Raw genomic sequence first — 9,803 nt, 5'->3', positions numbered from 1 at the left:
CCAAAAGACGACCATCGACACCTTGCACAAGGAGGGCAAGACACAAAAGGTCATCGCTAAAGAGGCTGGCTGTTCACAGAGCTCAGTGTCCAAGCACATTAATAGAGAGGCGAAGGGAAGGAAAAGATGTGGTCGAAAAAAGTGTACAAGCAAGAGAGATAACCGCACCCTGGAGAGGATTGTGAAACAAAACCCATTCAAAAATGTGGGGGAGATTCACAAAGAGTGGACTGCAGCTGGAGTGAGTGCTTCAAGAACCACCACACACAGACGTATGAAAGACATGGGTTTCTGCTGTCGCATTCCTTGTGTCAAGCCACTCTTGAACCACAGACAGCGTCAGAAGCGTCTTGCCTGGGCTAAAGAGAAACAGGACTGGACTGCTGGTGAGTGGTCCAAAGTCATGTTCTCTGATGAAAGTAAATTTTGCATTTCCTTTGGAAATCAAGGTCCCAGAGTCTGGAGGAAAAGAAGAGAGGCACTTCATCCACGTTGCTTGAAGTCCAGTGTAAAGTTTCCACAGTCAGTGATGGTTTGGGGTGCCATGTCATCTGCTGGTGTTGGTCCATTGTGTTTTCTGAGGTCCAGGGTCAACGCAGCCACATACCAGGAAGTTTTAGAGCACTTCATGCTTCCTGCAGCTGACCAACTTTTTGGAGATGCAGATTTCATTTTCCAACAGGACTTGGCACCTGCACACAGTGCCAAAGCTACCAGTACCTGGTTGAAGGACCATGGTATCCCTGTTCTTAATTGGCCAGCAAACTCTCCTGACCTTAACCCCATAGAAAATCTATGGGGTATTGTGAAGAAGAAGATGCAATACACCAGACCCAACAATTCAGAAGAGCTAAAAGCCACTATTAGAGCAACCTGGGCTATCATAACACCTGAGCAGTGCCACAGACTGATCGACTCCATGCCACGCCGCATTGCTGCAGTAATACAGGCCAAAGGAGGCCCAACTAAATACTGAGTGCTGTACATGCTCATACTTTTCATGTTCATACTTTTCAGTTGGCCAACATTTCTATAAATCCTTTGTTTTTATTGGTCTTCAGTAATATTCTAATTTTCTGATATGATGAATTTGAGATTTTCATTTGTTGTCATTTGTAATCATCAAAATTAAACAAAATAAACATCTGAAATATATGAGTTTGTATGTAATGTATGAATATAATATACAAGTTTCACTTTTTAAATGGAATTACTGAAATCAATCTACTTTTTCATGATATTCTAATTTTATGACCAGCACCTGTATGGTAAACAAAGTGCAGAATCACGAAACCATATGAATAAGATGATTTTTTAGTTCCTTTTAAATATATGATGCTAAAAAGAGATATTTGTACCAATTTATCTATTCAAAACCTTTTACATAATATATTTGTTTATTTAGCTATTGGCACTTTAAAATGTAGCTTAGTTTTTTTTTCTGTTTTCCTAAAATTAGTATAATTAATGAACTGTTGCAAATGGTGACATAAATACTACTCTAGCAGTCCTGCTGATATGGATGCCCTCTGCACATCTTGACCAGCTCTGTCTAAACACTTTTGGCTCCAGTTTGTCATTTATGTATGTGTGTATTTATCAGAATGTGTGCACTCGTCTGACATCAAGCCTCCTTTTTAATCCAAGGTCATTCAGGCCTACTTAAACAGTGAAGCACAGAATACAAATACAGCCTTATTAGCCTTGCCACACTCTAATCCTCCTCAACAACGTTCAACCACAGCCAGATATTTTATCCTTAGTTGTGCTCTACTTATTCTGCCATTCTACCACTTAATTTGTATAAGCACATTTCCTTTTTTTACATTGCAAAGACACAAGCTTTAATCAACTGCTTTTAAAATGCGATTTTTAAAGATATTCACAAAGTTGTTATTATACTTGAGGGTCTTTATTTTAACCAGGGCCCCTTCAGAAAGTTCAAAGCATTAAACAGCTGCAATGAGCTTCAAAAGAAAGACTGGGTTTATAAGTTTGAATGTGGTTTTCTTTCAATTAACACAGGGTAGTATATTTGTAAACTGACTCAAATGCATATGAAGGGCTAGATGGTTTAGAAGGAGCATGAATCCCAAAGTCATTTTCAAATAGTTTTTTTTTGGCAAAGAAAGTAAAAGTTGGATTACTAAAAAAGCCAAGGACATAATTCCTGTTTAAAATCAATGGAATAGATGGATGCAGAAGAACCAATAAAGCTGTGCTACTTCTGATAAGAGGAGTCATGAAATACTCAGTCAAAAAATAATAGATGTTTGTCAGGAAAAAAAAAATAAAAAGATCTATGTTCAAGATCCAACTTGAAAAAAATAATTAATTTGTGTTTGTTTTGTTATCAATCATAATGAAAAATAAATTATTATTAAAATAATTAAAATTATTTCTTTTTTTGAACTGAATATGAGTATGAAGTATCAGTGATCAGAGAACTGATCCTCCTCTAACATCTTGGATCCATAACAGTGTTTTATTCACTTGACTGTTTACTTTAACTGCATGTGTTGGTCTATAACGGAAACAGGGCAGTATCAAGAAGTTTGAGGGGCTCTTTGATTAATAAAGACAACCAGTAAAATACACCACAAAGATTCAACAATGACCACTTATTAAGCATTTTTTTTTTTCATTTCTGTTTGCAAATATTATATAAATTATTACATAAGATGTAGTGATTATATTGACTATTGTTTTATTTTAACTCCCCTTTTGAGTCAGTAAGTGGTTTACCACCAATTTCCAAAATACCTAGAGTTTCCATAAAGGCATAGGCAGGGTCATGCAAAAAACCTCAACTGTTTTATTTTTCTTTTTCTGTGAGAATGTGAAGCACATGGAGATTCTGATGTGAAACTTTTATGAAGCATTACACATAATTTCCGAGGTTCTGTAGATAAATCTAACTAAGAGAGGAAAAATGTGGTAAACTGCTTTAAACTAGTGTATAGTCGACAACATCTCACTATTTTCTGCTTTGGTTGTTGTAAAATCTGATTTATAGCCTAAACGCTGCATTACTATTCCTTTTGATGTTAACAACTCAAGAATAAAACCACCTTTGAGAGTCTTGCTTGGAAACCAACTGACTTTAGAAGGCAGTTGTATTTTTCCACAAACCATGTAAGAGACATGGCAAAACATTTCTGAAAATGTCCTCTGGTCATTTGAGACAAAAGGTCAGCTCCACATGCAGACCACTGATGTCTGGTTAAAAAAAAAAAATAATAAAAAAAAGTAATATCAAATTATCCTGAACATACCTGCAAGGTTGAATTTTTAGGTGTCTATGTCTTGCTTTCCTTTTTTGTTTTTGTCCAGGACGAACAGAGAAGCTGATCAACTAATGAGAACATTGAGGAATGTTGGTTCAAAGGCTGAGAAATCCTGGAAGAAAAACCTGTGATGCAGAACACTGGAGCAGTTAATCTTAACTTTGATAACTTAACTTGTGATAAAACCTTAAAATTTTCATGATTTTGGCGCTGATGACTTGCCAGATTACTCCGTTCATTCACCTGCCTACCTCTGCCTGGTTTCTCATTACCATTCATGTGATCCACCTGCTTCAGTCTCTATTCAATCAACCGTCAACCAGTCATCAGATTATTCGCACCAGATTATTCAGCCAGATTATTCGCACCTTTGGTGAGAGTTCTCTAGCGTACCTGAGTGTTTCTGATTGCCTGATCCTCACTCCTTCTGCCTCTGGACTTCTGAACCTGCCTACTCCTTTTTCTGACCTGTTTCCCTGTCCTTTCTTTGGACTCCTGCTGGATTCTGCCAGTGTACCGAACCTGGAGCTGACTCCTGACACTGTCCTGGATTTCCCTTACCTCTTTGTATCTCTGATCTCCTGGTTCCTGAGCACGTCATCGACACCAGCTTTGGCTTTGCCCTCTGGATTATCCTGTCTTCCTTCGTCTGCTCAGTTCTGATCTCCTGTCTGTCCTCTGACCTCCAGGACTTCATTGTCTGGGACTCTCTGGGTGGCGCCCGCCGCATCTTGTTGGCAACAGACCGGCTGACACAGGTTAGTGATTCACACATTTATTATCATCCTCCGCCAGATAGGCATGGTCAATAACCTGTGTTCTCTTGCTGCAGAGGTTCCTGCCTTAGACGACAACACTGTTCTCTACAGTTCCTTATCAAAATAAAAATTTTCCGCCTTGAAAATTGGGTCGTTTGGTTCTGAGCCTAAAAAAAATATGCAGCCAGAATTACATGAGACATGTTGACATGGTCCTGTCCTAATCCAATGGAGAAAATGTGGCACCAGCCTAAAACATTATCGCCACAGATGCTCTTTTTCCAATCTTACTCAATCTGAATAATTTTACAAGAAGGATAGAGGTTATGGCCCCCCACAAAAATCTGTCTATAGATACACTACGCATGTTCAATCATTGGGGTTGTATACAAACGCACAAAGATGCTTGTTGCTGTTAATTTAAAAACTCTATGAAAAACGAAATAATGCATTAATCCCTATTCCCTTTAGAGTACTTCATTGTGTTGTTCAGTTACATACTATAAAAAACACACCAAAAGATTTGCAATTTAAATTTTGATAAACATGTTCAAAACTATAGAGAGTTGGAATACTTTTTAACACACTGTAGATATATTGCTTTCTGCTACTTCTATTTATAAGACATGGAGTTTTAAGCTTTCCTTTTCACATTTAAATGTAAGCAGCCTAACCTATTTTTTTAGTCATAGTTTATATACAGATGATCATTTCTAATCGTTAAATGGTTCCACTTAAATTGCTCACTTAAACGTCAAACTGCACCTAATAAAAGATAAGCCTCATGGACGCTTGCAGGGACTCTAATCTGTTGTTACATTTAATGAGTGGAGGTTTAATTTAGGAACCAAAGTTCAAAGAGGATATTTGTCCACCAGACCTTATCTTGCATGTCTTAGCATGGTCTTGTGGACATTTAACAGATAGCCATAAGCCTTGTATCTTGTCACTTTGCTCCCTTTCGGGATCATTATTTCTTCTGCTCCTCTTTTTTTCCTAAATTGTTTACAGATTACTACCAAACACCCAGCAACTGGCCCACAGATCGTCTCTGTCTGTTTACCCTGTGAGCCGCAGTATTCACGTCAGAGTTGATCCTCGGGAGCCAAAGAGTAGGGCTCAGGGGAAGCTGCATTTAGGGCCCGCGGGAACTGCAGGTGCAATTCAGTCCATAGAGAATTTAATGTGAACGTATTAGGGATGAGAAGCGGGGGAGTGGACCAATCTCTCCCATTCAATGTTCGTGATTCCTCTTCCTGGAAGCAGTCAAGGGTCATTCCCTAGATCAACACTAGAAGCAGAATAGTTAAATCAAAGCAAGCAGCAGTCCACCCAAAGAAAGCCAACTTGCCAGCAGGAACTATCAGTGCATGACGTTTTTATCGAATCTGCTTGTTTGCCTTTTTCCATGAGAAAGTTTGGAGCGCACAGCTTAGTACCTAAACGCAGCGCCTCCCACAAAAAAGGACTCCTCCGTCATGTGTTTGAGGCTCAAGGACAGCTACCCTTCCCATGGTGCTCATGTTCCTCCCACATCCCTGGGGGAAGAAGGGCCAGGTTCGACTGTACAATCCATAGACTCAGAAGCAGAGTCTGTGTGACGGCCAGTGAGACAGGAAAAAGAAAGACATCTGCTTCTCATCTTTATGGGAAATTTCTTGGAGGTTGAGATGGATTCCCCCAGACAGAGCCCACTGCATCCTCTGATGCATTAAGTTTGCAGGCAGACTCCCTCAGGCCTTGTCGGCTTACTACATACTAGTTCATTGCAGGAAGCGTGTCTCCGACTCCATTGTTAAATTTAATCAAGATTCAAACTGCTTCTTTCTATATCATACTCTGATATTCCTTACTTCATGTGAGGATGTGGTGAACATATAATAGTTCAGGAAACAGGTCTGACATTGCATGGTGGGTGATTGCATCTGATGACGTCTGCAGCTCACCATCTTGGACTAATTCTTCTTTCTGCAAAGATGCCTAGGGGCAAAGCTCTGTTTCTTTTCACCTAATTAGGACTTCACATTTGCACTCATTTAAGGCCCAGGGTGTGGGGAGACTTCTATGGGCCTGTGTTCATTCAACACTACTTGTTTCAACTGCTTGCAGCTTAACACAACACCTTCTGACTCCCAAGAACTCTTTCCAATCAGCTCCGGCACTTAAAGGCAAGACCTGAAAAAGGTTAACTCTACTGCTGATCCTGAGCTCATTTTTTAAAATCATGTTCAAAGAGGTTTATTGGAGAGATCAAAGCCTAAAGCCATAAGCTGAACAATTTTATCAAATCTGAAAGTAATCAAAGTTGGGTTCCTTGATGCTTCATAGAGACTAGAAGAAAATTCTGTTCTCCATCAAATTTAACACTTTTTTGTAAACATGTCTGTTACAAGGGTTTGATGGGGTGCTAAAATTCCACAGAAATGTAAGTCAGAATTTTAAAGCCTTTATGATGTAAATCAATTAGTATATTTTTACCTGGGAATGGATCTAATAGAACCAAAACAAGAACATGCAAAATAAGAAAGATGAAGAAAAATGAAGTGTATTCTTAACTCAGGTAAATCAGAGGGTGCTATTTTAAAGACAGAGTGGAAAAGGAGAATGGAAAAATAGCCAATAGGCTAAGGGACGCTGTAGAATCAGCAGCTCAGGTGGAAGAATCTGCTAACATGACAAAAACAAACTCTATTACCTCTACTAACCTCTAAGGAAGAGGGACGAGAAAAGCCGTAAGTCCTGCTTGAAGTTTGCCACGACCCATGTTTGGTATAGGGAACACATGTAGGAGAAAATTTCATTATGTACGGTACAAATCTAACAGAGTATTAACCTAATCATAAAATCCCTACTTTAAAACATGTTAATGGTATCCTCATGCTGTTGAAGTGTTTTTTTTCTACTTCGGGAGTAGTTTAAGATGTGGATAAAAGTATATTAACTGCTGTTAGTTACTTGAGGGTCAACAATGATCCCAAATATATGGTCCATGTCATGATCTTGGCACTGATGACTGGGTTATTGGTTCATTTTTTTTCACCTGTTTAGTTCCACACAGTTTTCTCTCAACTGATCAACCTGTTCCAGTTCCTAATTAAGCTGCTTGTTTCCAGCCATCAGTGCCAGATTATTCGAGCAATGTGTGAGAGTTCCCTAGTATACCCAGTAGTGCTTGTGATTACCTGATCCTGGCAAGTTTCTGCCTCTGGACTCTCCAGTTTTGCTTGCCCCTGTTCTGATCTGTTTTGCATGTCCTCTCTTTGGACTGCTGATTGGATTCCCCTTCAGTACCTCTTAATCTCTCTGATCTTCTGGTCTGGACATCTGCTCCTGTATTGACACCTGCTCTGGATTCTTCCTCCAGATTCTTCCGCTCCTCCTCGTCTACTGGCTTCTGCTTGTCAGTCTGCTCTGCTTCACTCCGGGAACTCTCTGAGCTGCTCCCGCCACATGCTGTGGAGAAATCATCCAGCTGGATTCGAATCCTTCCTCTGGGGTCAGAAAGAACTTAAGAACCAGGTTAGTGACTCACATGCTCGCTATCGTTCCCTGTTTGAGTTTCGTGGTCACTAATCTGAGTTTCTACCTCTACAGTGATTCCAGTAAACCGGTCCCAGCTGACTAGCCACAGTTTATAGAGCAGTCAATACAATCTTTTGTTTTAAAACACCTCGGTTCTGTCTGCTTGAATTCTGGGTCCTATTTTCTGAGCCTTGACAATCAAAATAAAATCTAAGAGTTTATTCGTGATAATCTAAGTTTAAGTCCTGATCAAAATTGAATTGAGTCTTTGTGTTAGGACTTGAAAACTGATATTCAAAAATTGTTTGATTCCAATCAGACTAAGTTTTTTTTGCATAGAAGAATAACCATAAAGTTTGGTCACTATAGCTGCACCTGCAGTAGTAACAGTGGTCAAAGTTCTACAAACTATTGACTTAATACTTCCTGAGAATAAATGCACAATAGTTTACTAATTTTTTGTTAATTTTTATACCATGAGTAATTTTTCTTCCACTTCAAAGTAAGGTACCTTTTTATGTTGGACTATTTCATAACATCCTTGAAAATTAAAAATTTATGTTGCAGAATGTGAAAAAGTTTAAAGGGCAATGTGTACCTTTGTGAGGCTAAATATATTAGATTGTTTCTTTCTTATTAAACCAAAAAATGCACATTAAAATATCTTTTTTTCACCATAAACTGCAGTGTATTTAAAATTTTTACCCATCTACTGTATGAGATCATAAAAGAGTTGCTGCTGGTTTGGTCATTGGGTTAAGAAAGAAAAAAGTTACTTTAAACTTTCTTTCTCACAATCCTTCTTCATTATCATGGAATTAGTTTATTTATTTGCTTATTTTTTTAGGGGTAATGGAAAATACTCTTCAGCTGCCGTAAATCTCTCCCCCAGCCTTTTTTCATAAAGACTTCCATCTCTGTTTCAGCTTTAATCTACGTTAATATGAGGAGCATGTTCATCACTGAGACTCAGCGTTAAAGTCTGGCTGTTTTTTCACACCCTGGTGGTCCTCATTTATCTGTCCCCTGAGGGCACAGCACCATCTGAGATTGGTGTTCTCTGCCATCTTCCTGACAGCAGCACTTCAAGAGGAAGCACAGATATACACCTCGCCTTGGGTAAGTTAAACTTTTGTCATCAGAAAATGTTCAGGAGTGACACAAAACCGAGGTAAGCAACACATTTTATGCCTCAAAATGGATCCTTCAATGATGAAAATGCTGCAGTGCGGCCAAATTCCCATCCGTCTGATGTTTTATTTATTGTTTCAAGTTATTAACTTTCCCTTGCTCTTTGACCTCCACCCACCCTCTCACTGCTCAGCTCTTATTTCCTTGTTTCTTGTTTTACAAGCTGGAAGTATTTTAATAAATGTATTAAATAAATCTCTTTGGACAATTCCATGCACTAAGAGTCTGCCTAAACACTTGCACACACATGAACTTCACCTAACACTTGTTCAGGCCAAGGCCTGTGTCTATATTTCTCCTGTCTATCATAATCAAATGTGCTACTACATATGTCTTTAAAATGTTTTTATTCTGGGTTTATTTATCTTATTGCTAAATAACTAGTCAGTTTTGCCTTCTATGTTAGTAATGATCCAAATTCTCTCATGGCATCAACACAGATTCAGAAAATGTGTTCCTTCTTTTAGGAGTTAGGAGTAAATGTCGCCAAATTCTGATAAATCAAGATAAGCTTCTTCTGCTTAAAAACTTTGTGGCCATTGAAGATAACTAGTTGATAGCTGGATGCTGCTATCAACATACATGAAAGCAGTATTTATCATCTTATCTTATTGCTAAAAGGAAACTCACTGTAGCCATGTTGACACACTGAACTGAAAAATACCCAAGCAAACATAAAAAAAAAGTGGTTAAAGTCTCTGTTCTACAGTTTGTCTGTTATTGCCTGTTCTGGATTTCATTTACGTCTGAATAACCATAGTCTGCATCTTTGGAAAACTTTAAGTGTTACTCTTTATTTATTTATTTTAATAATAAACTATTTATGTGAACTGCAAAGTATTCAAGACAATGTGCAGAAGAAAATATCTTGTAGATTTGTAAATGCAGTTTAGTTTGGAAAGTCCAGATGACATTAGTGTTAGATTAAATTAAACTCTAGTTTTATAACCTTTGCATTTAAAGTAAATATTTATAATTTATAATTGTCAGATCTGGCTACTAAAATGTAAAGGTTGGATTTTTTTCAGTACAGATGTACTGGTGC

Source organism: Cyprinodon tularosa, unplaced genomic scaffold, assembly GCF_016077235.1.
Source record: "Cyprinodon tularosa strain WSP-4 unplaced genomic scaffold, ASM1607723v1 ctg3, whole genome shotgun sequence".
Lineage (NCBI taxonomy): Eukaryota > Metazoa > Chordata > Actinopteri > Cyprinodontiformes > Cyprinodontidae > Cyprinodon > Cyprinodon tularosa.
The sequence above is the reverse complement of the archived record's forward strand: the minus strand, read 5'-3'. Positions refer to the sequence as shown.